The 13,641-nt window shown below is 39.1% G+C and overlaps 1 protein-coding gene across 1 annotated transcript in view; it reads left to right on the forward strand.

Moving 5' to 3' along the window:
- The window catches only part of LRP6 (LDL receptor related protein 6), a 118,480-nt gene that overhangs the window by 68,552 nt on the left and 36,287 nt on the right, over positions 1–13,641 (forward strand). The gene's annotated exons all lie outside the window — the stretch shown is intronic.

The raw sequence follows: 13,641 nt of genomic DNA on the forward strand, positions 1-13,641 counted from the left end.
ACAACTCTGTTCTTCTCAGCCTTTGGGCAAGTTACTTGCTATTCTTCCCTCATTTTTTTGGTGTAAAATAGAAATTATATCCATGTACTAGAGCTGTCTTTGTAAGTATGTGTGATAAGGACTTGTTAAATAAGTCAATCCTTAGGTCATCAGGGGAAAAAGCTTTTTACTGGGATTAATGTATGTAGTTTTAAAAAAAATTATCCTTCAGTCTTTGCACTGCTCAATTCAGAGCCTAGTAAAATACGTTTTAAAGAAATAAATCTTCATTCACATATACTTATTTATACTTCCAGAAATCCTTCGTACTTTGCATCTCCCTTGTTTAATTAGAGTTTCAGCAAGAGCATAGATTTTCTTTTTTTCCTGACATGTCCAGTTGAAACTTTTAATTAAAAAGAAAAATACTTTTTCTTCTCTCCCACATTGAAAGTCTTGCATTTATTTTTGTTGTGTAACAGTTACAAAACAAATTTGGCATTTATTATCTGTCAGTCTTTGAGAAAATGGTATTGTTTAGTATTTGATCAGTTTGCTGTCAAAAGCTTTTGCTGGAAGACTTGACTGCTCCCTGGTGCACAGGTCTGCCTGTGCTATGTCCTGGTAGATTTGCCTTCCTTTGAGGAATCAGGGCTTTCCTTGTTGATTCCTAACCATTGCAAATAACTTTTAGCACTTATCATATTAGGCACAATCATATCTTTTCTAGACTGACAAAGTTCTTTTTACTCATTTATAACTACAAATAAGTCAAGGTGAAGTCATAGTCATGTGCTGGAAGGTCACATAACATCAGCTCTCCTTTAGAGCCAAAGTAACTCCAGTCCTCCAAGGTGAGTTGCTTGAAGCAGTCCTTGAGAAAGCCTCAGGGAGCAGAGTTTTCTCTGTCCCGAAAACAAGGTTTATAGTCTGTAATTCACCTAATATTACACCAGCTCTGAGAAAAGAGGAGAAAATAGTCTTAGTGATGTGTAGAGATTTATTGATTGAGCACTTCAGTCCTGACACTGTCTGAGCCTTGAATGTGTTTTGCAAAAGGAAGGTTAGGCATTCTTCACCCTCATGTTTGCCAGAACACTGAGATTCCTTATTCATTAATAATGGTTCTATTCAGTGCTGGATCAGTTTGTGGCAGAAATTTTCATCTAGATCAGGCATGAGCTCACTGCTGCAATTCTGTCAAACTGGCTAGAACACATCATAGAATGTTTATGTCGACATTACAGACTCTGTGGCAGGACAGAAGATATCTGATTTGGCACAAAGGTTTTTTGGGACAATTTCCATTTCATTGTTCTTAAATCAGTGTAAGCCAGCAAAATTAGTTTGTTCCAGGTTGTCATGTACCATTTATGCAGGGCATCAGAAAAGATTTATCACTCTTAAGATTTCAGAATTACTAGTTATTTTTTCCTATGAGTCTCCAAGTGTTAGAGTTATATTACTGCTGCTGCTTTTTATAAAAGTTAACATTTGTTAATTCTTATCAACTTGCAGTAAATCTTGAAACAGTCAGGCTAAAACCTTAAAAGCAACAGAGAAGTAGTTTTCCCACAGTTTTTCTTCGGTGCTTTTGGATTTTAGTTTTGTTTGAGGATGTGGGTTTGTATTTTTTGATTCCTGAAGGTGTTCATTTAGGCATATGTGACGTAGGTCTATAAAATTTTGTGTAAGGTGACCAACACTTCCCACACACCTTTTTTGACAGAAGATGTTGGTCCTTGTAACTAATTTTAGGTAGTGGGTGCAGAACAAACAAAAGCAGATGTTGTAAGTTGTGGAAATGTTTGTAGATGTTAAAAGTTTGCACATGTTACTAGGAAGACTGGATAGGTTTGTGGAAGGGAATTCCCCTACAATTTAGTGGCAAATAAAATTGCCTCTGAACTACAAATCACTGAACTGTAAATTGCTGTAGAAGAAAGGATTCTTCTCGAAAAGTTTCTGTATGCATTTCCTTTGTTATGCAGTTCTGTGAGTGTGTTGATTATTCTATAAGATACTGGGATGGGTAGACCTTTGGATGGAACCCATACAGCCTCTCTCCTCCTGCGTTGGGGCCATTCTGTCATGTTCTTCCTTAGATGCAATGTTGTTGCTTGCTAACTGCACTTCAGAGGGGCAGCAAGGGGTTCAAAATCAGTGACCCTGGTAGTGATCAGCACGTATGTTCAGTGTGGCTTCTGTAGTTAGTAAAGCATGGAAGGGCTTTATAGGAGGAAGTGGGGGTGTCCATCCAAGAGAATGATTTAGTCTAAAGGGGATTTTTTTTTTTTATCCACACCTGTCATGATTAAGGAATGGTGCTCCCCAGTTTAGTGCTCCCACCAAGACTCCAAACCACACACTTCCCACTTCCCCCAACATGATGGAGAGGAGAATGGAGGCACAAAAAGCAAAGATCCCTGGCTGAGATAAGAATAATGTACTCAAAACAGTGATGATATAAGAAAACTAACAGTAACAGCACAATAGTAATGAGAGAAAGAAATTGTTCATTCAGAATATTCCTGACAATAGAAAAAACCTGGATGGCTCCCTCTCCCCCCGCTGTGTTTCCTCAATTTGAAGGAAACCCTTGTCCCTGGAAGAGAGTCCTTTCCACCACCCCCAGCAGTGACTTGAGGGGGTGCAGAATAACCTCCAGGTCCTGGCCATGTTGACTACTGCAGAAATGAAACTTGTCCTGCCCAGAACCAGGACATGTCCTACCCCTTATTTTATACCAGGTACATCATGTCCAGGTCCTACTCCTTACAACTATATACATTTATATATCCATACAGACACAAAGTACAGCTCTCATTTCTGTAGTCAATGGCCATCCCCCCAAGATGTCTGTTGAGTTAATTTAGTCCATGGCTGTGGGTTCTATCTGTCCCAAGTGTCTTCCAGGGCAGGAGGACTCTTGTGATGTTGGCTGGTTGCAGATTACATCAGGAGCTCATGACTGTTGTATCTGGAGCAGTCCATCCTCATTGTCTATGGAGTTATGGCATGCAGTGGCAGTGTCATTCAGCAACCAATATTATACAGCTGAACATGCTGTTCTCTCTCAAAAAATAAATCCCCCTGAGGTACCCATTTTGTATTCCCATCCCTCTACATCACCCACCAAGTGCACCCCAATCTTGACCAAAAACAATCCCGGGGATGGGTTTGCCAGGGCACTGACATAGGTGCAACAAAGAAAGGTATTTATGACAGATTCCAATGATGAAACTTGGAATTTGACATGAAGGCATCAGAATAAAATGCTTGGTCCCTGCTTTGCTTCATGTGTTTGTGTATAGTTGAAAAGGGGGATAAAAGCAGGAGAAATGCATGTGTGTACTTGCCTTTATTGCCTTTAAGTAGTTTTTTCATACATGATTTTACATACTTTGTGATTTTCTCATTTTTCTCGCCATTGCATGTGGGATTTCTCAGAAACGTTATTTAATTGCAGGGGTACCGAACTGAATGTCATTCTTGCAAGCCACGTTTCTGGTTTGTTTGTGCTACGTAGGAGCTTTTATTATTTATTTTTTACCCACTGATTCATGCAATGCTGTTCTGGAGCCCCCAGACGATAATAAAGCATCAGCAGGGGTTAATGGAGACTGGCAGGGGGTACAGCAGGGAGCTTTTGTTCCCATTTTATCTGGCAGCCTGCAGCAGGCAGAAGCAGGCTGTGGCTCAACAGCTTCGTCATTTATCTCGGTCAGGTTTCACTGCTGATAAACTTCTATTGAAATGGATGGCTGCTATTGTGCTTACCAGTGGGGAAGATTTCTCATTGACTTGCTACAGGTTTAAAGCATTTTCCTGCCGTGCTATGAGGTTAAAAATGTATGATCTGCTCTGTTGAATTGGTCTTGTGTTTTCCTGCTCTAGTGAATATTTGTGTTCTTGGCACGTACGCTACCTGTTTTAAGGCATAGTTTGGATTTTTAAATGGTCAGCAAAGCTGGTATTGATAAAGCAATTATAAATGGCTGCATGCATGTGTGGCTGTGTATGTTAAGGGGACGTCATGTTGATATGGCTGATTTCTCATAGTTTTTCAATCTCTGCTTCATTTTTCTTTATTCATCCTCTCCTATTCTCCATTCTCAGAGCCGGAGGTGACACCCACTAACACCTACTAGTGGTGAGTGTAAAGAAAGGATGTGCCTCCTGCTCAGATCCAACCATTATCTGGTGATTTTCGAGTGCAGCTCCAACTTGAAGTGTTTGTGCATTCCCAAATCTATTAGCCGTGCCTGGCATTACTGTCTCTAATCCTCATGATTAATATGGAAAGTATTACATCCTGCTGTTTTTCAGCTTAAGTACACACCAGTGTTCAGAACTCAGCCTTGCTGGACAACAGAAAAGCAGATGCCGCTAAGACTTTATAGAGCACAGAAATCTTGAACAGAGAGGACATTTTTGTCTTTGACCTAGGAGCTAATAGTCTGGCATCTAGAGAATGCTCTAATTCATATTCTAATCCTGAAATTGCAGGGCTATATTTTCCTCCGATGACAACTGCCTCAATTTTACTGCCACCCTAATAAGGAAATTTTGTTTTCTAAGTATACACCAATTATTTTCTGACTGAGAATTTTTGTCTTATACCATTAGTCTTTGTACTGTGAAATGCTGATGACTTGCAAGCCCGGTTACTGATCCTACCCCCTCCAGCCTACTTGAAGCACAGGTTTGAAAACTGAGAAGTAGAATCCATTCCATTCCTAGCTCTTGAACACAGTTGCTTTTGTGTACTTGCATTAAACTTTTGCAGGTATGAGAAGTAAGGTAGTTGAAACAAATACCTGAAGTTGCTGTGCTGTTTACTTTTGCCTTTGGATAGTTGTGGCACTTGGGAATTTCATTCAACAAAAAACAAGTATGTACTATAGAGGGTAGGGACAGATCCCTGTACTCCATCCCCGTTTCAGAAATTTGAAGCTTACTTTGTTGGGTTATTTCCAGCTATTTTTTAACACCTGCTAAATCTGTATTAGGAAAAAATATAGATTTTTGAAATTAGTAGTAGAGTAAGGCTTTATTTTTAAAAAAATCCAAACCAATATTAGTTTATACTTGGTGTAATTTTCATTTGAGAGGTTTCTTTTGAACTTCTGAAGGAATTTTGTGATGCTGACCAAGATAGTTAAACTTTATTAAAAAGCAAACAAATAACAGCCACAGAACACATATTAGTAAGATCTCCTGGCTGTTGCGGAGCTGGATACAAGGATTTGAATTGGTCCCTTGTCATGGACTCCAATGCTGAGTTAGGACCTCCTGGCATTGTAAGCTTGTTACTCTGTATTAAAAAAAAAACCCTTTTTTTTTGCTTTGACATTTGAACAAGAGGCTACAAAATTGTCAGTTAGAGATGTACCTTTTCCGAGAATCATAGAGTTGTAGGGGTTGGAAGGGACCTGTAGAGATCATCTAGTCAACCCCAGGTGATTTAATGCAAAAATAAAAAAGAACAAACATTTCTAACATCCATGCTAGTTTCAAATTTGGAACATTAAAAGTTAACTTTTTATTACTTTTGATAAATTGAGATTACCTAAACAGAATTCAGATATGAAAAGTATGATTATTGAGACCTTACATTACAAGCCAGTTGTGCTGAGGAGTTCTCCAAAAAGTCCAGAGGGATCTGCTATCCACAGGCTGTCATGCTTCGTGGGACAGGGAGACCTTCCTCTCCCAAAGGCCAAAGACCCTACTGAGGGAAGCTTTTGGGGAGATGGAGCCAGAACTCCTGCCCAAGAGTAACTTGACTGTCTGATCTGAGCGCCAAACATGGTATTTTTCTAAGTGAAATTACTGCCCTAAAAATTTTGTGGAGAAGACTTTGGCATTCAGTTTTCAAATGGTTCTTCTGTCATAGATTTGCAATTCATCCTGAAATCTGTAGTGGGTTTCACCTCATGAGATGTAGATACATTCAGCTCATTTAAGTTCCCTTATGTTGCTTTTATAAAAATGTTGGAAATCAGCACTTCCACACTGAAAATGTTTAGAATAGATTAGATGAGTCCTACTCTAAAAGCTGGTTTTTTTTCTCTGTTACTGGTTTTTTGTTTTTTTTTTTTCTGTTACCTCTAAGGAGAGCCTGGAATTGCTGTGTCAGAGGCACACTCGAGACACATTTGAACAGAAGGTTGTGCTGACTCTCTCACATTGGGAATTCAGAGACATTTATTACAACCTTTGCTAAAAGATGAGCAGTCCTGGTTTGCTGCTGATAGCTCTGAAAGCCTCATGGTCCCCATGGCCCAGCATGCAGCTGATTGGAGTGTAACTGTTGGATCTACATTTATATGTCGTACATGCTTCCCAGATTTTTCACATTGGAGTTAGGAAATTGTCGTTTGGTTTACACAGGTGTCTCACCTAGAAAGCAACAAGCCTCTGCTAGCAGCCAGTATCGGTTACCTAAGGAAAAACACTGAAATCCCTCAAACCAACACAGCCGGAGTCATCAGCTCACCTGAGTCTGACATACTTCTGATATTTCATGGCAAGCTGGGGAGCAATGTGAAGAGATACTGAGCTATTATCTGTGTTTCTGATTCAGCTGAGTACTGTTTGTCAGTCCACTGTTATCCCTTAGTCTCCAAAATTGAGTTTGTTTTTTTCCCCTTTTCACAAGCTGAGTTGCATTGCTGTGCAAAACTTTGTGCTGATCTTGGACCTGGGTTTCTTTGGAAGTATCCACCTGACTGCCAGTCGCTCTCAATAATGATTTAGCTTTCTTCACACAAGCTTCTTACTTTCCTGTGAGATTTTGTAGTCTTTACCTGAACATCTTTTATGGTGCCATGCATCATCTTGTGTGGCAAAAAGTCTGTGGAAAAAGGTGGAAAACCAAGCTCTTGGACATGCAAGACTCTTGGAATTGAAGTGATTTAGTGAATAGGAGCAATTGAATCAACTTGAAAGCTTACTGCCACCAAAGGTGAAAAGTATCTCATAACTGGCTGAGTCTCTCACTGCACTATTCCCTGAACCACTTGGACTTGGTAAAACAGTAGAAAACTTTCCACATTTTTTCCCCTCTATTAAAAAAACAATTATAGTTGCTTACTAAAGAGTCTGGAAAACATCAGGTTAGGTAGAAAACAAATGAAAAATAAGTTTATGGGGAAAAGCTCTGAAAGAAAGAACCTTGGGAAAGAAGAGCACAGAGGCTTTTGCCATGCAAGAGCATCAGGAATTATTGCTATGCTGAACTTGTAAAACTGTTCCCCCAAACCCACTGTGAAGTTTCAGGTTGGACTTGGCTGGTCTGCTTTACATTCTGCAAAGTGTTGTGTGTAGCTGCCCACAGGTCTTAGTTGCTAAATAGTAAGTTGCAAAATGCAGTCATGAGTTTCCTTTGTTGCCCCCACAGCCTATGCCAGGTAACAGAACACTCCTTGACTGCTGCCACTCCACCCTGTGGATTACATACCAAAATTATTCTCCACAGTAAAGTGTTTTTAGTCACCTGTTTTACCACTGCATCTTTTTAGAGGAGCTCCTTTTTTTTCCCCCATGAAAATCTCTCTTCTCATCTTATTTGTCATTTTGGCTCATTTTTTAATCTTAGCCTGTTCTTTACAAATACAGGGTTTTTTTGTGTTGCATGTGATTGCCTAGGAAATGTCATCTGTGATTGTCACAATGGTTGTAAAATATTTTACTTGCCTACTAGTAACTTTACCTGACTTTAACTATTTAATTAAAAATTGAACCCCTTCTTTCTAAAATTAAATTCCATCACAGAGAAAACATTTCTGCTGTTGGCATTGGTCAGTGAGCTAAGCAAGTTGTCCTATTGTGAAAGAAATGAGCTTACAGCAGTGTGTGTAGCCTGATAGAAAGGGTGTTTATGAAGTTAATCTCCGTACTGTTTGTACATACTTATCTTCACGGCAGTCCTATTAAGAATATTATCCATGCTCAGAAAAAATATATTTTGAATTCTTTGGAAAAATTGTTAGCGCTCTAAAGGAAACTGAAAGTGCTGAGGAACTGTTAAATTAGGAATTTTTAATGGCTATTATAAAACAATTAACAGTAAGAAATCATGGACTTGGCTGGAGGCATTTGGTTTCTGAAGCAAATCCAAAGGGTTCCAGGGATCCCTTCTGCTGATTCCTCAGGATTTCACCACAATGAACAGAGGACTTCCCATTTCATTCCTTAATGGTTTAGAATTGAGGAGAAATACTGTTAATAGTATAAGTAAATGGCACTGACAGAATAATTTCTTCAAACTGAGCTGAAAGCGTCAGTTGTTCGCTTAAAGAGAGTATAGTTGATCAAGACTTTTTTTAGAGGGAAGACTAATAAAACTGGATATTTGGACAAGATCTCTTTGTTTCTCTCTTAGAACAACTGTTTTGCAGTAAATACATGTGTTAATTATATGATATTGCTGCAGCCATAACAGTGAAATCATTCCAGTCTGTTTTATGTTGCTTAGAGAAGTTGAAAATACATTATTCTTAAACCCAGTCCAAAAAAATGGAAATATAATGATTAGAAGGCATTCCAGCTATCTTTTATAATTATTTTTGAGAGAGATGCTGCTCAAGATTCTTTTCTTTAACCAAATAAATCTAATTCATGTATGTTTAGGTAGACAATGAACAGTCATATCCCTGATTAGCATTGCCATCAACTGAGTTGTTACTTGTTGCATCAAACCGCATGTGTAGGTATTTACCTCTGGATAATCAGGGCTGAAGTAACTAAGTCTTGAATGTCAATATTCCTAAATTATTTCAGGTACAATGCAAGCCTTGCTCACCATGATATGTTGGAATACCTTGGGCATTTGTACTGCATTCAGTATTTCAGGGTGTTCTACAGTAATGCTTCTTGCGATCATCTTAAGTAGATCAGGTTAATGATCAAACTCATGAAAATTCCCCTTTTTACCTCATTGTTCTAAGTTGTATAATTGTGAAGGTGGTAATGCTTTCTGATTATTTTCTGCTGGTTTTAAACTACTGGGAGAAACCCAAGTTGTTACTTTTTTTTTTTTTTTTTCCCCATCATAGAGGCCTGTGCCAAATGTCTGAGGTTTTGTGCATACTGTCAGGTAAACCATACCTTATATCCAGAGTATATTTCAACATATTCCAAGGAAACAACAAGCTAGCGTGTTGTGCGCTTGCAAAGCATTGCCACGGTGTCAGAAGGCTTTTTAATTCCTTATCCTTCCAGAAGAAAGATGAATGCTACAATTGCATTCTTCCTGTGACTCAGTGGGGGAAGATGCTTTCCAGCTGTGATGCCTGATAAAAATTTTGTAGAGCTGTAGAGTGATGGCAGTAGTATTTGAGCAGAGCAATTGAGGTCCTCCATATTAAGTGAGGTCTTCTGGCCTCTCTGAGGATGAGTAAGGTGGTGCTGGTAAAGGTGCTGAAGTTCAGGAATCAATAATGGCTAAGGTATCTGTCGTTCATCCGAAAACAGGCTGTTGATTTTAAAAATCAGGGCTTAGGTTCAAGTATTTGAAATTAGAGGAGCTTATGGATTTTACTGGAAGAGTTGTTTGTTTTAGCGGGGGGTGGATTTTTGTTTTGCTGATGCATGTCTGAAAGAAAAAATGTTTTGGCAACATCTTGTAGTGTAGCTGGGGACTTACAGTCCATCACAGAGGCCTATTCCGTACTCATAAGTAATATATTTTTTGAACATAGTGTTACAGGTGTTGATTATAAATTTTCATTGATTGTTGATTTCCTCTGCTCCTGTCAGCCAGAGAAAGAACTTAGCACGCATGATATTTAACCTGCTCCCTGATCATTTAGAAGTATATCCAAAGAGGACCTGGGAAGCTACAGGCCCATTAGTTTGATTCCAGTCCCTGGAAAGAGTTCTCCTAGAAACCTGCAAGCCAAAGGAAGCAGGTGGTTGGGACAAGCCAATGCAGGTTCACTGAGGGCAAATGATGCCAGTGTGCTGCTGTACAGTGAAGGCAAACAGGATCCTGGGCTGCATCCATGGGGACATTGATCATCCCACTCAGGGCTTGTCAGGCCATACCCAGCTGTGTCCAGCTCTGGACCCCAAATTCAACAGAGGTGCTGGGAGAGTGGAGAGTGCCTAAAGGAATGATGAAAATCCACCCTGTGAGGAAAGACAGAAGGGGTTTAGTCTTTTCTCCATGGGGAAGAGAAGGCTTACGTTTTTTCAGTACTCGGGGAGGAGGAGGGAGGCTCTCCTGGTACATGGATGGTGCCACACTGGAGAGGACAGGGGCAACTGGTACAAGGTGCCTTGAGGGAGGTTTCATAAGAAAGAAATACTTTACTGAAGCATATAGTGGAGTCTCTTCCCTTACTAGAAGTTTTCAAGGTGTAGCTGGACAGGATGCTGGATAATCTTATCTAAGCTTCTTTCCCCCCCCAAAAATGGACCAGATGTTCTTTCAGGGATTCTTCCAATCTGGGCTGGTCTATGATTCTGTAGTTCTCTACTGAACATTCAGCTATGCTTATGAGTTAAGATGAAAGATAAAGGTCTGCACTCTGTCACCTTCATCTTAGTCTTGACACCTTGTAGGACTGGGCTCTTAGTTTGGTATTGATATCAGCATAGCCTGATAGGGACAAACCCTTTCTGTGAGGGCCATCTCCTCAGCTCTGTGCACATAAACCTGTGCACATCTGCTCAGCCTCTGCTGCCCCTGCTCTTGGTGCCCTGCACCTGAGTGCTGACCTGGGACTGCTGGTCTGCAGTTCTGCCAGGGTCCCAGCACAAGCTCTACGCAGAGCTGAACATGGTTTTCATAAATGACATAGATTTAGCTCTAGAGTTTCATCATTAAATCTGTCAAGTGACAAATTTAAACTACCATATATTTAAATCCCAGATTATCAAAAAGGTAAATTCACTGCATTAGCCTATTTATCCCAGTGATTACTGGTACTTAGAAGTGAAGTGAATGCAAGGTATCTTTCTAACAAGAAAGACCCTTAGAATATGTCACTGTGCATTCCAGTCTGTAACTTTAAATTAGAAGTAGTGCTTCAAAGTTATTTTATTTTTCCTGCTGATCACTGAGTGCAGCATTTTAAAATGTGACTACATTTTCAGCAGTAATTGGCTTACTTTGAATAAGCTGTATGTTCATGTGGCTATAGGTTTGCATTTATTATTGTTTTAGGATAAACAAGGCCCTTTTTCTCCAAGCAGGATATCTGGTATTTTGTCTGAGGCCATTTAATTTTTGCACTTTAAAATTTTTTTTTCATGGAACTACTTGCTCTTTCAGTAAAGGTGGTGTTTGTGGTTACACCACATCTGTTTCCTGTTGTAGCTTATATTCTCAGTGTGATTTGCAGTATTCAGAATGGCCTCAGAATGTGAAACTCACACCACATTGTGGTTAAAAACAGCATAAACCTCTGGAGACACTGCCTTGTAGCAGCTGAAGGTGGGTTTATTGTGCGTGGGATTCTGTGGGGCTTCACTGTCAGGAGCCTGATCCGTGTGGAGCTGGGGAAGGGGAAAGAATCCAGAAAGGATTATAGCCTGGGACTTGGTTGTTGTCTGAGTTTCAGCATGTGAAAAGATGGTGCTGAAATCCCTTGAAACTGGTTGTTAAGTGATTGTTCCTTCTTGCTTTATTCTTCTTGTACATATCACTCCTGCATCCCTTGCCACTTCCCTTCTGCCTTACACCACTGTTTGATTCTGTAGCCAATGGATGTAATTCTATTGAAATCACCTAACACGCAGCCAAAGTCAGTGCAGACAACATGGTGACATGGAAATGTGTATATATATATATATGTTTGAAATATACATACACACACACATATATGGCTGCTATCCTATATGTGTGTGTGTATATATATGTATATGTGTATATCAGGTAAAATTCTGCCATCCTATATGTGTGTGTGTATATATATATGTATATATGTATATCAGGTAAAATTGCAGTGGGAGCAGAGTGGCAGGTATATGTAAATACTTTCAGAAAGGTGCATGTTTTGTCTAGGAGATGTAAAGCTGTATTTCAAAATAGCCTTTATATGTCAAACCAAAAATTAATTAAAAGCAGATAGTTAATCCTTAAGTCCCTTCTCTGTTCCTGACCCTTTTCCATATAGGGGGAAGCTTATTTGAACACCTCTTAAAGTTTGCCAAAGAAAGTTCATCTCACACCACACACCTTCCAAGTAATTTTCTTTCCCAGTAGTTAAGCACTCCCTTAAATAGAGAATTTTCTTTCTTTTATAAATGCAAGGCAAAAAATGTAATTTTAAAAAATGCTACTTTGTGATGTTTTATTGCTTATTACTGTGTGGTTTTAGTTGGTTCATTTTTCAACATCTGTCCATTCTGTGTATCTTCTTGGTCTGCTCAGCAAGCATTAATTGCCATGTATTAATTAGTTGCAAATAAATGGCTTATCTCTGTAGTTTGAGGGGGGGGGGGAAACAAGTCACCACAGACAAGTCATCTGTTTTTGAGATACAGATGCATTAGTGCATTTGTAGGAGCATGCTGTATATTCTGCTGGGCTGAAGGGGTTTGGTAAGCTAATTCCATAAAGTAATTATGACCTTTCTTCAAAAGTAAATGTGGAGCTTATTCCTACAATCCAGCAAATATGCAGTGTCCCTTTAGGAAAATGAGCACATAAAGATTCAGTTCCTGTTTTAATATACTAAAGTGCCAAAGTGTTGGGAAGTTTGACAAGGTATAGTTTCAAGGAGAAATTGAATTATTGGTGAAGGTTATAGCATTTCTTCCACTTTTTAAAGGGAATTTATAAATATTTTATTATACTGTGTCCTGGGAAAGGTGTGTGTTTCAGTTCCATTTCTCTATTCCTTTCCTCTCTTCTCATATGTGCATGGGTAGGAGTTACTCCAAACTAGCCTTTACATTTCTTGTGATCTGGGAAGATATTTTGGCCACCAGCTATCATCAGTCTAGTCTGAGGTACTAAACCAGTTGGTCCTGAAGGTTGTCATTGCTTAAATCTTTGGGTTTGAGCCATGGGAAGGATGGGAAGCCATATAGATTTGTTTGTGGTTATCTCAGTTCCATAAGTGAGAGAGATTTGAAAACAGTCGTTTAATAAACCACCCCTTTTCCAGTCATTTACTTAGAACATGCTTGGGCGGTAGGAAGGATGCTTTAATGATTCAGGGATTAATATGCTACCTTGGATTTTATGAATCACATTGTTTCTGAAAGTTTTTGTATTAAGGTTGGTTGGAGGTTTTTTCCTGGTTTTTGAAGGCTGGTATACATACTGTAAACTTAAGCTATGGCCTTGAAACAAGTAGAAATATTTCAGAAGGATTTTTTTTCTGAAAAATTGCAGCACTGAACCATTTCTAAGCTTGTCTTAAAACATAGGACTCTTTACTCCTGTCAGTATGGTACATTTTATAATGATACTTGGCATTCATAAGGCACTTGATCACTTGAACATGCATACATATGTTTAATTAATCCTTTCAGTGCCTCACTGAGGAAGTTAGGTATTACTCCCTTTTAGCAGTAGAGAAAAATGACACAGTAAATTCAAGTGTCTTGATCAAAGGCGTGCAATTATTTACAGACTACAGCTGTTCCTTGTAGTAAAAAAAATTACTGTACTTAATTTTGAGGAATGTAAAACTGGTTCCT

The sequence above is a fragment of the Onychostruthus taczanowskii genome, unplaced genomic scaffold (assembly GCF_017590055.1).
Source record: "Onychostruthus taczanowskii isolate IOZ18803 unplaced genomic scaffold, ASM1759005v1 scaffold15, whole genome shotgun sequence".
Classification (NCBI taxonomy): domain Eukaryota; kingdom Metazoa; phylum Chordata; class Aves; order Passeriformes; family Passeridae; genus Onychostruthus; species Onychostruthus taczanowskii.